Raw genomic sequence first — 15,337 nt, 5'->3', positions numbered from 1 at the left:
CCTCGAGAATTTTCACGAGACCATACACGGGAGTTTCAACTGTTGAACTACATCTCCGGTGAAAGTCGATTCATCAGTCCACAGAACAATGTTTGCGAAATCAGGAGTTAGCATTATTTGCTGCAAGAATGATACGGCGAAGTCGTTCAGAATTGTAAAATGAGTGGGTAGGAGTCCTGCACCTTACACAACTTGTAGGTGTGACGATGATCACCACGCAGGGTTCTCCAAACACTGTTAGAACAAGCGTTTAGAGCGAGAACAACGGACCCTACGCTACCTGAAGAATTGATGTAGAACATTTGTAGTATCCATTACTCGAAATCGAGATTGCTTACGCCCCGTGGTCGACCTCGAGCATGGAAATGTCTCTCCCTTTCATGGAGACGAAGAACCACAGCAGCAAATGTTCTCTGATTTGGTATTCGTCTGTTCGGATAACGTTCTGCGTAAAAACGCCTCGCTCATTCCATAGCTCCTACAGCACCAAAGTCGAAAGGCATGTCTGTAAGTTCATTCCACGTGAAACGTTCCGTGTGCTACGCATGATAACACAGAGTAAACTATATTTTTACATTTGAAAGTGCATACCAGTGTTCCATAACACACCACACATTGGTACAAAACTTGATTACAATTTACGCTTAGGTAGAAGCGAAGTACACAAACGACAGCTCACTTCAGGTACACAACACCAAACGAGGACATAGGGAGATAGTACAGAGTTTCCTGGTTAGGGCGTGGGTACCAATGAAAACAAAAGGCACTATAAATCCATACTTCCGAATAAGGCAAATTGACGACTTCGTCATCTATTGAACACTCCTTAATTCAAAGTAGACACAGTCGGTAATGCTGTTAAAGGTTCAAACAATGTGATATCGAGCAGTATGATCCTTTTGTATTTAATGGTCGTGATTCTGTTGCGGCGAAAACCACAGATCGTGTTCTCGTCACGGACCAAGCCGAAGATGAAACTACTACTGCCCAGGCTGCAGCAACTGAATGTTACCCCACAGGAAGCGTTGAAGGTGGAAAAAGAAAGTTTAAAACAACTGACAAATTTCCAAAGAAAGTATAGTGCAGTCTAGATTAGATTCAGTTTTCGTTCCATAAACCCAAAAATGAGATGATTCTCGGGGGTATGGAACATGTCGGAAAGTATAACATAAAAATCATAGAACATTTGAATATAATACTCACTTCCCTCACCATTTGTAAGGAGATTGTCAAAATATGCGAATACACTACAGTAAACCTAAACTGCTAATACACTATTGGCCATTAAAATTGCTACAGCAAGAAGAAATGCAGTTGATAGACGTTGTATTCATTCGACAAATATATTGTACTAGAACTGACATGTGATTACATTTTCACGCAATTTGGGTGCATAGATCCTGAGAAGTCAGTACCCAGAACAACTACCTCTGGCCGTAATAACGGCCTTGATACGCCTGGGCATTGAGTCACACAGCTTGGATGGCGTGTACGGGTACAGCTGCCCATGCAACTTCAACACGGTACCACAGTTCATCAAGAGTAGTGACTGGCGTATTGTGACGAGCCAGTTGCTCGGCCACCATTGACCAGACGTTTTCAATTGGTGAGAAATCTGGAGAATGTGCTGGCCAGGGCAGCAGTCGAACATATTCTGTGTCCAGAAAGGCCCGTACAGGACCTGCAACATGCGGTCGTGCATTATCCTGCCGAAATGGAGGGTTTCGCAGGGATCGAATGAAGCGTAGAGCCACGGGTCGTAACACATCTGAAATGTAACGTCCACTGTTCAAAGTGCCGTCAATGCGAACAAGAGGTGACCGAGACGTGTAACCAATCGCACCCGATACCATCACGCCGGGTGATACGCCAGTATGGCGATGACGAATACACGCTTCCAATGTGCGGTCATCGTGATGCCGCCAAACACTGATGCGACCATCATGATGCTGTAAACATAACATGAATTCATCCGAAGAAATGACGTTTTGCCATTCGTGCACCCAGGTTCGTCGTTGAGTACACCATCGCAGGCGCTCCTGTCTGTGATGCAGCGTCAAGGGTAACCGCAGCCATGGTCTCCGAGATGATAGTCCATGCTGCTGCAAATGTCGTCGAACTGTTCGTGCAGATGGTTGTTGTCTTGCAAACGTCCCCATCTGTTGACTCAGGGATCGAGAAGTGGCTTCACGATCCGTTACAGCCATGTGGATAAGATGCCTGTCATCTCTACTGCTAGTGATACGAGGCCGTTGGGATCCAGCACGGCGTTCCGTATTACCCTCCTGAATCCGCCGATTCCATATTCTGCTAACAGTCATTGGATCTCGACCAACGCTAGCAGCAAATTCGCGATACGAAAAACTGCAATCGCGATAGGCTACAATCCGACCTTTATCAAAGTCGGAAACGGGATGGTACGCATTTCTTCTCCTTAAACGAGACATCACAACAACGTTTCACCAGGCAACAACGGTCAATTGCTGTTTGTGTATGAGAAATCGGTTGGAAACTATCATCATGTCAGCACGTTGTAGGTGTCGCCACCGGCGGCAACCTTGTGTGAATGCTCTGTAAAGCTAATAATTTGCATATCACAGCATCTCCTTCCTGTCGGTTAAATTTCGCGTCTGTAGCACGTCATCTTCGTGGTGTAGAAATTTTAATGGCCAGTAGTGTATTTACAAAATTAATACACTGTCAGAATGAAGCCTGGTTATGTAGTTATATTAAATGTATCGTACACAAAATACTCAATCTAGACTGTTGTGACCACCTGCTATCAAAACTGAAATCTAGCAGATGTTTCACTCAAACTGGTCTAACAGTCCCTGTTAAGAAATTTGCCTGTAGAGTAGAAGCATTTGCCTACCAAAAAATATTTCAGACTTTGTTTAAACTGTGCTTTATGTGAAATCACGTTTCTAATGGTTTCTGGCAATTTATTGAAAATATGTGTTCCTGAATATTAGCCGCTTTTTGGACCAAGGTAAGTGATTTTAGATCTTTATGTAGATGAGGAAGTATTGAATAGGATTGGGGAGAAGAGAAGTTTGTGGCACAACTTGACCAGAAGAAGGGATCGGTTGGTAGGACATGTTCTGAGGCATCAAGGGATCACCAATTTAGTATTGGAGGGCAGCGTGGAGGGTAAAAATCGTAGCGGGAGACCAAGAGATGAATACACTAAGCAGATTCAGAAGGATGTAGGTTGCAGTAGGTACTGGGAGATGAAAAAGCTTGCACAGGATAGAGTAGCATGGAGAGCTGCATCAAACCAGTCTCGGGACTGAGGACCACAACAACAACAACATGTAGATTATTCTTATTCCTAGAATTGATACTATATGCTAAGCTATTGGTTGGAAATAAAGACATATTGTTTGCAACAAATTTCATTCAGGAGTAAATGTATGGGGAAGAAGGGCTAGAATACCCAGTTCCTAGGGCAGGTTTCTCCAATATGTTTACAATTAACACCACAAATGAGTCTTATTAAACACTCTTGTACTCTAAAAACTTTTGATCAATTGACGTGATACCCCAGAATATGATCCCACATGACCTAATATTTATATCACCTACATCTGACATAACTCACCTTGTAAATACAGACTTTTTTAGACGCTTCTTCAATTCTGTGGTACGGCATTCCCAACCGAATTTATTATCGAGTTGTAATCCCAGAAAGTTAACTCTGTCAACCTCTTCTATCTGAAGGTTTTAGTATGTTATACTCATCCTGGCAGGAAATCTCTTACAGGTTCTGAACTGCGTATAGTGGGTCTTTTCAAAGTTTAAAGACAGCGAATTAGCTTCAAACCATTTATTAATGTCAATGAAAATTTGATTATCAGACATTTCTAAAGCTGTACGTGACTTGCTATTTATTGCAATGTTTGTATCATCTGAAAAGAAAACAAATGCAGCATCTGGCAATGCAACCGACGAGAGGTCATTAATGTACCCAAGAAAAGCAACGTCTCCTAGATGGAATCTTGGGGAACACCACATATAATTAATTCCCAATCATATGAAGACTGATTGCTTAATCCACAGGCATTTCACAGTGACACTCTTTGTTTCCTGTTAGCTAGGTAAAACTCGAACCATTTTGCAGCGCTGCCGGTGACGCCATAATATTCTCTAATTTACTTAAGAGAACGCTGTGATTCATATAGCCAAAACCTTTTGACAGGTCGTAGAAAATGCCAGTAGCTTTTAATTTGTTATCTAATGAATTAAGTACGTTTTCAATGTATTTGTAAATAGCCTTCTCTATACTGGAACCCTTTAGGAACTCAAACTGTGATTTGGACAATGTATTATTTGCAGGAAGAAAATGGTTCAAATGGCTCTGAGCACTATGGGACTTAACTGCTGAGGTCATTAGTCCCCTAGAACTTAGAACTACTTAAACCTAACTAACCTAAGGACATCACACACATCCATGCCTGAGGCAGGATTCGAACCTGCGACCATAGCAGTCGTGCGGTTCCGGACTGAAGGGCCTAGAACCGCTCGGCCACTCCTGCCGGGCGGTGGCGTTCTCGCTTCCCGAGCACGGGGTCCCGGGTTCGATTTCCGGCGGGGTCAGGGATTTTCTCTGCCTCGTGATGACTGGGTGTTGTGTGCTGTCCTTAGGTTAGTTAGGTTTAAGTAGTTCTAAGTTCTAGGGGACTGATGACCATAGATGTTAAGCCCATAGTGCTCAGAGCCATTTGAACCATTTTGAACCACTCCGGCCAGCCTTGCAGGAAGATGCTGCAGTCCAACATTAGATGAGATCTACATTGACGTACGACCAGAAAACTGGATAGATCGTTGCAAATGCCATTCATGGTGGATTGAGGGCTGCTCAGAATTTGAAGGAGCAAAATTTAAGCCTGATTTTTGTTATTGAGAAACGCTGATCTATAGGTACATTTATTTTCAATACAACTATCCTTCCGTTAAATGTTATTCAGGAAGGAATACGTAACAATGCTTAAGTGATCAATGTACTGTCTTATACTTTCTAAGAATGAAACGAATATTTCTCTCGATACAACGAGGATGGCGAGGAGTTTTTGAACCACGTTGTTACTGGAAATGAGGCCTGGATTTCGCATTAAAGTACAGAGACAAGGCGGCAGTCAATGGAATGTCATCGTTCGCGATCCCCCAAAAAATAAAAAAGAACAGCCAAACAAATAACATTATGGTCATAGTGATTTGGGATCAAAAGGGCCAATGCCTAGAGGAGAGATCATAAATGCGGTAGCTTACTGTCAAACTCTCGACCGACTACGCCGCGCCGCTCAGAACATATGGCGTACACTGTTGTTCAGCGTCGTTGTGCTTGTTCACGATAACGTTCGCCGCATTCTGCTTCTTCGACGGAGGATTTGCTTCAGCAGTTTAAGTGTGAAGCTTTTCAACATCTGACTTATAGCCTGTACTTGGCTCCAGTGGATTAAGCACTACGGATAAACACGAGGAAGTGAAAGAGGACGGTAGTGATATTCAACAACTTGGCGACAAATGAATATGTAGAAGGTATAGAAAAGCTTGTAGAGAGCTACGAAAATGTTTAAATTTGAACGTCGACCTTCTAGAAAAACTATGTTATCAAAAATGTTGTAAAATATGCAGTATTTCACTATCTTGAATAAAAACGTCTGGAGAAACAAATATGCTTCTCTTTTAAAATGACCTTCGTAGTTAACAGTTCTGTGTATCGTCGTGTTTAAATTATCAGTATAACATTTCGACACACTTTCTTAATGTAACTAGAGGTAGAGGTGTTGCGTTTTGACGATGTAGCTGTGCCAGTGGTTGGATACTGGAGAGCCACTTCACCGTTGCCCTGCTTCTGTGTCTGAGTATGGCAGAAGTACAGCTCGCTCGCGCTCACAAGGGCTGTAATTGGCCAACTTCCGGCGCCGTCTCCACTTCCGCTGTCATCCGCAGCGCGGCTTTGCGAAGAGAGCAGCCTGCAGGCGCTCGTTTAGCGGCTCAGCTCTGCCGCCTCCGTCCTTTCGCCACGCTCTCCGAGAACGTTCGTGACGCGGGTTGACCTTAGTGACTGCTCGTTATAGCTGCTGGACGATTAGTTCTTTCTTCATCGAGACAAAAACCAAAGTACGGGAAACAATTACGATCCGAGGTCAGAAGTATCGGCATACCATCGTAGAAGAATGTTATTGTTCCAGCAGAGTTACTTATGACTTCTAGCACCAGGATATCCTCCGGGATCGCAACAATATGTCACGAGTGGTTCATATCGGCTACTTCCTGAAGCTCCCCCACCACGATCAAATGATTACGATCAAGGGAAGTGGCTCAATCGTTAGCACAATGGACGCTGATTTGGGTTATGACGGTTGAAATACGCTTCCGGCCATCCAGATTTAGGTTTTCCCTAATTTTCCTACATCACTGAAGGTAAAAGCGGGGTGGTTTCATTGAAAGGACACGGCCGTTTTTCTTCTTCATCCTTGATACAGTCCGAGCTTTGCTCAGTCTCTACTGACTTCGATGTCGACGGAACGCTGAACACTAACTTTCTTTCCTTTCTTTTCTCTTTCAAATGATTAGGCGTCGCTTATGTGAGGAGTTGTCACAGGAAATTGGACACTCTAGTCTACTGAACACATCGACTGTTGTCAGTCTCGTACTGGAGGTAACGCGGTAAGATCACAGGCCAACGACCGTCTGACTGATGTCACATTTAGGCCGTCATCATCTTCGAATGCTGAAAAAACTAAGACAGAATCATTATTTGAAACCTAGAAGGTACTTCATTGTTTAGCAAAGACTAACATTAGATGTGGAGCATCTTTAGTGCGTTGAAACTTTCTTCTCTGGACTTCCTTTTATTGTTTTTCCTTAGGACTGATAATGTGATGTGACATTACGTGCGTTAAACTGAATGTTTCAAAACTTTAAGACGAACAAGAGTTTCCGTTGCTCTTCAAGACAAACCTGTTAAAAGAAATAGCAACTAAATTTTGTATGATATTACCACTGTGCAAATTTTCTACAGTCTTTTCTTGTCTTGTTTCACAGGTAAACCGCAGTTAAACGTCTGTATAGAAGACAATCAACAGCACCGATTTTGGAGAACAGCTGCTTTTGGAGATGCAACGTCTCTTTCTTCATTCAAGCGTTCCTATTTTGCCACTCCATCGTATGTATCAACTATGGAGCTGAAAGGTGAATCCACAGTTAATAAAAAATAATTGGAAAAGTATTTCGTGCAAGAAAGTAAATCGACGGCAAAGTTTATGCAGGGAAGAATATGTTAGAAAAACATTTCCATGTTACTTGCCTGACAGTAAATAGTATCAAAAAATCCCGTACAAACTATACCATCTCAGTTAAGTACATTTTAGTTAATGGGAACGTATTATAAAGTTACAGCATACATTTGGTGATTAGCAAACACAGTGTTTTATAGTTTTTATTTTGTAATTTTGATACGGCTTCTCCATCTCCACCCCCTACTCCGTTTCCACGAAAGTAGAATGAGCCCACCCTCCGCCCCCTCCCTCCTCCCGCCCAAACTATCCTCTTAAGTCGGATACTGGGTACGCTCTCGGTCACCGAATATAGTGCATGGCATAGTTATAGCAACATACGTACTTCAAGTTCCTCACGTTTCTCATTGCCAAAGTACCTTGTGTGCAGAGATTTTTTCTTGATGATTCATTCTTTTACAATTCTGACTATTTATAATATGGTCGTATAATTTTCATACAGTAACTCACAAGATTTGCGGATGTTCGCCTCTTATTGTTTCACTCAGTAATCAATAATCCATTTTCGATTTCAGAAAGACCTTCAGGCAGACAGAATCATAGCATTTGCCTTATTTGGTTCAGGATCAGTGTCTAGCACCGACTGCTCTGATCGCTGTTTCTTGTCTCGGTACAGCTTGAGTCCAATATTATAACTTGTGGGAAAGTGGCTAGACAAGATTAACTTCAGATGTTCGCAGACGAACCCCCCTTCCCCCCCCCCCCCCCCCCCGCGTGCACACAAACATACACACACACACACACACACACACACACACACGAAAACGTCATGTCGAAACTTTCTTTCCGAGTATACGATAACTGACATTGATGTTCCATTCCAGGTGGCGCCGTCTCGTTGACGGTCTGTGTGAATGCTATCGTTTGAAGTACATTTACGCATGACTTAACGTTCCGCTCCATTTCGTGACGTTCAGTTAAAATCGAAATTAATGTGGTAGGAACGGCAGACCAGCCGCCGTGCTTTACCTTCAGAGGTACCTTAAAGTGCGACGTTCACTGTTTAGCAGAATTTGTTAATGGATCTCATCAGGACGGGACTGGAATAAGTCGCGAATAGAGAAAAAGATCTAAACTTGCAAAAGACGCAGATAGGTGACCAAACGTACCTTTTAAAGAACCACAAGCCAGTCCTCAAGATGTTGCAACTAAAGTGGGAATCAGCATATGAAATATCTCCCGAATACAACTTCCAGCCATGGATCCTGTTCTGTAGGTTTATGGTGATATCTGTAACAGAGAGCAGACTGTTCTCGATCAATACAGGCCATTTACTTCCTGATGATCCTACATTCAACAACAATAGTTACGTAAATTAACGTAATATGCATTATCAGACAGTATAACAACCCTTGATAGCTCCCGTAAGCTGAATTTAATCATAATTGCATCGATAGCTTCGTTTTATCTTTAACATGGATTAGCTGTGCCGATTAGGTGCAAACCTCCACCACGTCCCTTTTTCAGAGTATTTATGTCGCCCTCCGATGGCCGAGCTGCCAGTCCGAAAGACTCAGCAGAGCCAGGAGTACTCTAAAACTGTCCAATGCAGCTCTGGACGAAACAATAGAAACAACAAAATTTCATCCACCACAATCACCAATCCATAAGTTTTACGAACGAGTAAGAAAATGAGTCGAGAAAGTCTTCTTTCTATAACATGTTAATGATGCCTCCAGTAACACGTATTTTCTGAAGTGTAATGGCGGAAATTTTCATATGAAATTGTGATTTGTCAATATTTTTTCTTCTGTCAGTACTTTCTGAATCTTCCAAGAACTTATAGCTAATTATATCAATAACGCATTTTTCAGCGCAAATGAGTTCTATTGTATGAAACACGTCATCTTCATTCCTATCTCTCAAGGGGCTCAAAAGTTGTAGATTTATCATCAGAGAGCCAGAGGCGCGATGTGTCTCTGTGAGACTGTGCAGCGTTATGAATTTCCATTAGACTGCACCGCGTATACACCGCGCGGACATTAGCCTGTTTCCCTCTGATTTCACTCTGCTCAAAAACTTGGAAGATGTCCGTATTTGTCGCGTGCTGAACCTAAGATTTTAATTGAACGTCCACGAAATTTCTGTTGCGATTCTGCTCTATAAATAGATTTCTGATTCCTCAGCGGATTTTACACTGTACAAGTGTCAGCTTTTGGCGTAACGTTTCGCTGAACTCACAGTGCGGCTTTCCCCGAATTTGCACCATCTAAGAGATGGTCGAAGTAGAGAGGATATAAAATGTAGACTGGGAATGGCAAGGAAAGCGTTTCTGAAGAAATTTGTTAACATCGAGTGTAGGTTAAAGTGTCAGGAAGTCGTTTCTGAAAGTATTTGTATGGAGTGTAGCCACGTATGGAAGAGAAACATGGACGATGAATAGTTTGGACAAGAAGACAGTAGAAGCTTTCGAAATGTGGTGCTACAGGAGAATGCTGAAGATTAGATGGGTAGATCACATAACTAATGAGGAGGTATTGAATAGAATTGGGAATAAGCGGAGTTTGTGGCACAACTTGACTGGAAGAAGGGCTCGGTTGGTAGGACATGTTCTGAGGCATCAAGGGATCACCAGTTTTGTATTGGAGGGGAGCGTGGAGGGTAAAAATCGAAGAGGGAGACCAAGAGATGAATACACTAAGCAGATTCAGAAGGATGTAGGTTGCAGTAGGTACTGGGAGATGAAGAAGCTTGCACAGGATAGACTAGCATGGAGAGCTGCATCAAATCAGTCTCAGGACTGAAGACCACAACAACAACAACACAGTCTTTGCGATAAGAAATAAATGGTGTACCTCTATCTCCTTCTATTGTAATTCCTTAAGAGGCACGACTTTTCTTTGCAAGATTTCCATCTAATTATACACTATCTGTTACAGTTGACTGACGTTAGATGAAAAGCGCTTTTGTAGCATAAAAGATAAATAGAAACATCTGAAAAGACGTACGCGATATTTGCTGAAATGCCTCGTTATTCAAACGAAGTCGTGAAATTTATGAGTTCTTTCCGAAACCAGTACTGTGAATTGTTTTGATACTGTTGTTTTCAGAATTTTCTACCTTACTTAGTGAAACCGTCCGTTTCTGGTTTGTAACAAATATGCAAGTTAAGAATGAGAGTGGCAAACAAGAAATTGCAGACACGTGCCACAGAAAAGCTCGCACATTGAATTGATATGAAACAGGCTGAGGTGTACGTGGAATTGATACAGAAGTAACATCACTGAAATCATGTACGAGAAAACTGAGCTTATGTGGTTTTGCCTCCTCCGCCCAGATACGACCTGCGAACGTCTGGCGTTTCCAAGCGAATACATGAGAAACAAGCGAACAGCTTACAGGTACGGCTGCCTTACCAGCACTGGTAGGGAGTCTTCTGATACGCTGTGGGATAATTGAGACTTTGCTACCACAGGAAGACGGAGGCTGTTATAACGACTTTACTAGGATTTACTGGGAGATGATATAATAACTCTATATCTTTCTTAGCTCTTTTAGAAGGACTCGTAGTTAGGCGGGAATGGATTAATAATCACAGCAACAGTGAATAAATAACAGCTGTTGGGACCTGAATGGGAAAATGGATAATAAAATGCACTCAGAAGAAGAATGATTATAAGAAACACAATCCTCGGAAACCGCAAGAGTTGGTAAAGACTGGGAGACACCGCAAAACATCAACTGGATTGTACACCGAGCAGACATAGATTTAGAAACCAGAGACTGGAGGAAATGGCGATGGAGTTAGGGCACTGGTATAGCAGTTGGGATGCATATTGTTCAGATCTCTATCTGGATATGCAGATTTTCCTTCTACGTGAGTTCCCTAACTCTCTTAAGCTGAACGGCAACATGGTTCGCTTGAAAATAGTATGAGATGTTTCTTTTCCAACCCTTGTCGCGTCCAAGTTTATGTTGAGTCCATCAATAGCTTCGACGTCGCTGTTAAATTATATCCTAAATTTCTTCCTTCCTCTTGTAAAAACCGTATGCTTAAATATGAAGCATTCCGCAAGCCTTGATTTTTATTCATGTATTAATAGCGATGAACAACATACTTAGCGGAATTAATAAAATAACGGGAAGTTTCATATGAGGAAGTGAAACAGAAATTAAGATATCTGACAAATTCGAAATATCTTAGACATTCTGTAGTAGAATGTTTTTGGTTGTTGGTAAAAATAAGAGGTATGTATAATGTACAAGTGAGAAAAGGAAAGCACAATTAAAGTTTAAGTTCGAATTTCTTAATCGAACATTTGAAGGGTTGTAGCTAAACTACGAGGGAGTTTGCAGACAACAGCGCAAGAACACGAAAACACAAAATAAAAAAAGGGAATAATCTGTTCCCTAACAAAGAAACAGTCAGTGAACGTTTCGCTACACCCAGCTACAACAACTATCTCTACTTTATACTCTGCAAGCCACCTTGAGGTGCGTGGTGGTGGGTACTTTGTGTACCAGCGTCACTTCCCCTCTTTCGTGTTCCAGACGCGGATAGTTCACGAGAAGAACAATTGGAAGTACCCCTCCGTGTGGGCTCGAATCTCTCTGATTTTATCTTCATCATCTTTTCGCGAGATATACGTAGAAGGAGGACGGATATTTGTCGATTCCTTTAGAAACGCACGCTCCCGCAACTTTAACAATAAACGCCGCTCTTGCTGCATCTGCACTGGAGTTGAGAAAACACGCTGCTCTTTTTTGGATCTTCTCTGTTTTCTCAATGAGTTCTATCTGGCACAGATCTCAGACTGATGACCGATATTCAAGTACTGGTCGGAGGACATGTTTTGTAAGACATGTCCGGCACCAGCGTGGCGTGGTGAGACGCTCCAAGAGCTCTGTGGGCTGTCGACCACAAGTCCTGGGTGGGAAGTTTGGGCGAGTCCTCGGTAGCTACTCCGGGAATTGATTTATTCCCCAATGCGTTCCAGCTATCCTGTATTCTGTAGGATTCGGATCTGGAAACCATTCTGACTAGTCAGTGCTGTGGTGTGCATGCACATGCAGGAGAGCTTCTGTAAAGTTTGGAAGGTAGGAGACGAGGTACTGGCAGAAGTAAAGCTGTGAGTGCCGGGCCTGAGTCGTGCTTCGGTAGCTCAGTTGGTAGAGCACTTGCCCGCGAAAGGCAAAGGTCCCGAGTTCGAGTCTCGGTCGGGCACACAGGAAGTTTCATATCAGCGCACACTCCGCTGCAGAGTGAAAATCTCATTCTGGAAACATCCCCCAGGCTGTGGCTAAGCCATGTCTCCGCAATATCCTTTCTTTCAGGAGTGCTAGTTCTGCAAGGTTCGCAGGAGAGCTTCTGTAAAGTTTGGAAGGTAGGAGACGAGGTACTGGCAGAAGTAAAGCTGTGAGTGCCGGGCGTGAGTCGTGCTTCGGTAGCTCAGTTGGTAGAGCACTTGCCCGCGAAAGGCAAAGGTCCCGAGTTCGAGTCTCGGTCGGGCACACAGTTTTAATCTGACGACTAAAATAATACACAGAGGAATGGAAGAAGTACCGGACACAGATCAGGTCGGTTGCAGATGACGTTGTCGTTAGTACTGGAACCGAGAATTAAGAAAAACAGGGATACCTCCACAGTAGTAGTAAACATTAAAAAACATTTTTCAGAAGACAATGTTGTTTAAATGCAAAGAATGGCCAGTAACTATACGTCTTTAGAAAACTAATATGGAAATGATAACAAAAAAATTAGACAAAAGCTATTTCCAATTAAGAAATGTGCAGTGAGATATTGAAACTTAGCGGCACTGTTGCTTTGCACGTGTGTGTAAGAAGCAATAGATTATTGCACAACTGGAAGTTTAAAAGCAGGAGCGTTTTGAAACGTAATGTTGTAGCATAGTGTTAAAAATGTAAACACAGATAAAGTTAGAAATGAAGGAAGTACGGATAGTTTGATAGAAAATATCCAAAGAAATACACGAGCAATTAATTTGGCAATTGAGGGAACAATAAAGGAAAAGACTTTCAAATCAAGCTGTTTTTCCTTTTCCTTTCATAATACGAATAAATTGCAAATGCGACAGTCAAGAGTCCCACAGGAGAAGAAACAACTTTAGCAACGGCAAAAAAATTTTTGGTGTGAGTATCAGCGTACTCTGGAGTATTTTTCGTGTTTCGACAGTGTGTTATTGGCTGTACCAGATCCTAAACTGATACTATCAACATTAAGAGATATACGTTCGACAAAGCGTAGGAAAATGACAGTTGCTTGTTCTCTAACAACTTGATATGGGACAGTATCTTTTGATACCAACTACAGTCGGGTAACACCAGTCGTAATAAAAATTATTAATGTTTGAAACTGTTTCAATTATATTATTTATTAATTGTTATGAAAGTTATCAACGAGGAATATGAAAGGTGAAGATGTACGGTTAGTTTCTTGGTACACTTCTTTAGCGTCTCACTTCTTACGGATCACAATCCTGCCGAAAATATTAGATTTTTCCTTGCCTTTCTTTGTGAAGACGGGCAGTCGGTTTGGAAAAATGAGGCTATACTGATTACAGCATCTAGTAGCTGTCTTCAACAGATGTGGCTGTTTTATGGTCCGGGTCAGGGCTGCCACTGCCCCAGTACGAATACTGGTGAATCACGTTGTCTTTCAGTCTCATGCGAGCGCGGTATTGAACGAAATGCAACGCTTCGCGTGCAGAGAGCTCGTTCTGCGCTACAAATATTTTCCTCCTTTTAACATCGATGTCACGTCGTTATGTGAGTCACACCAAAACATTTACGATCATTTATTTTATTTGTATTTGAAGGGACATAATCAGACCTTATTTTCGAAACACCTACATGAATATTTTCTTAAAAAGTGAATACTATGATTGACGGTCTTAACAAAAATATGTGATAGATCAGGTGCTAATTAAGAGTTTATCGAGATGTACCTAAGAAACACCCTAAATGTTATGCATGAACTAGGAACTATGCTCGTACTTGACTTTGTTTAAGAAGAGTCTAAGACATCACAATTTGATGCACGTCGCCACCCTTGTGATTTGAGTGAATTCTTGAGACTGAACCAACGACTACGCTTGGCCAGAAAACTTTTATTCTGTAGAAACTGGCGATTTAAATTTGTAGTGCCCGTTGAAACACTATTGCGACGTACTAAAAGCCCTCGTAACTTCTGTATGTTAATTCTGTATGAACTAGAACGGACTAAATGTATAATAGAGGTGATGAGTTTTGATAAACTGATACTCGGCTTTTGGCGATTTGTCAGATAATGTGCTTCCTGCTCGAAAAGCACAGTCAGCGCGCGAAACACGCAAGTCGTATAGGATGCCTACACAGTAGGCGGAAACATATCCTACTCGGATGAACCTCTCCGACATATTAAATGCATACCTCCAACAGGAATTCCTGCTCGTTACATGACTCAAACGTATTTACAAATTTCAACATCTTTTGTCTGAAGTTCGCGGTATAATAGTAAGCACACATACGCACGCACGCATGCACACATCCAGAAGGCGATGAATAGAAATACCCAGAGAAACAGCAAACGCTGTCATAGACATTAAAACGAAAGATGATCGCTCCTGCCACAGTAACAAAAGACGATCGCTTTCCGCAGCATCAGAACAAGGTGCACGAGGTGATAGTGGATCCACACAATATGAAAACGAAAACATATTCTGTTTCAGTGAAGTGCAGCGTACTAAAATCGAACAACTTTTTGTAGAAGAACTTTAGGCATGAAGTATGGGGCAACAAACATGAGAAAACTGTGAAACTAAGACAAGAAAACTGTTTGATAAAAATATTTGAAAACATGAGGACTATTTGTGGTTTCACCACACAGGTATGTAAGAAAAACCACAGTGTTACAGTAAGCATCGAAGATTACTGTGTGATTTAGACTACTTTGTGCCATGGCAGTACTCCTTTACTATCTTTCACTGCCTTAGCTTAACGCAAGCAGGACAGGTGAGCAAAAACATAAACCGATTGGTCATATATCGGTTCTACAATGTAAGAACATACATTCATGAGAATGTTATCAGATATAACAC

The sequence above is a fragment of the Schistocerca piceifrons genome, chromosome 4 (genome assembly GCF_021461385.2).
Source record: "Schistocerca piceifrons isolate TAMUIC-IGC-003096 chromosome 4, iqSchPice1.1, whole genome shotgun sequence".
Taxonomy (NCBI): domain Eukaryota; kingdom Metazoa; phylum Arthropoda; class Insecta; order Orthoptera; family Acrididae; genus Schistocerca; species Schistocerca piceifrons.
The sequence above is the reverse complement of the archived record's forward strand: the minus strand, read 5'-3'. Positions refer to the sequence as shown.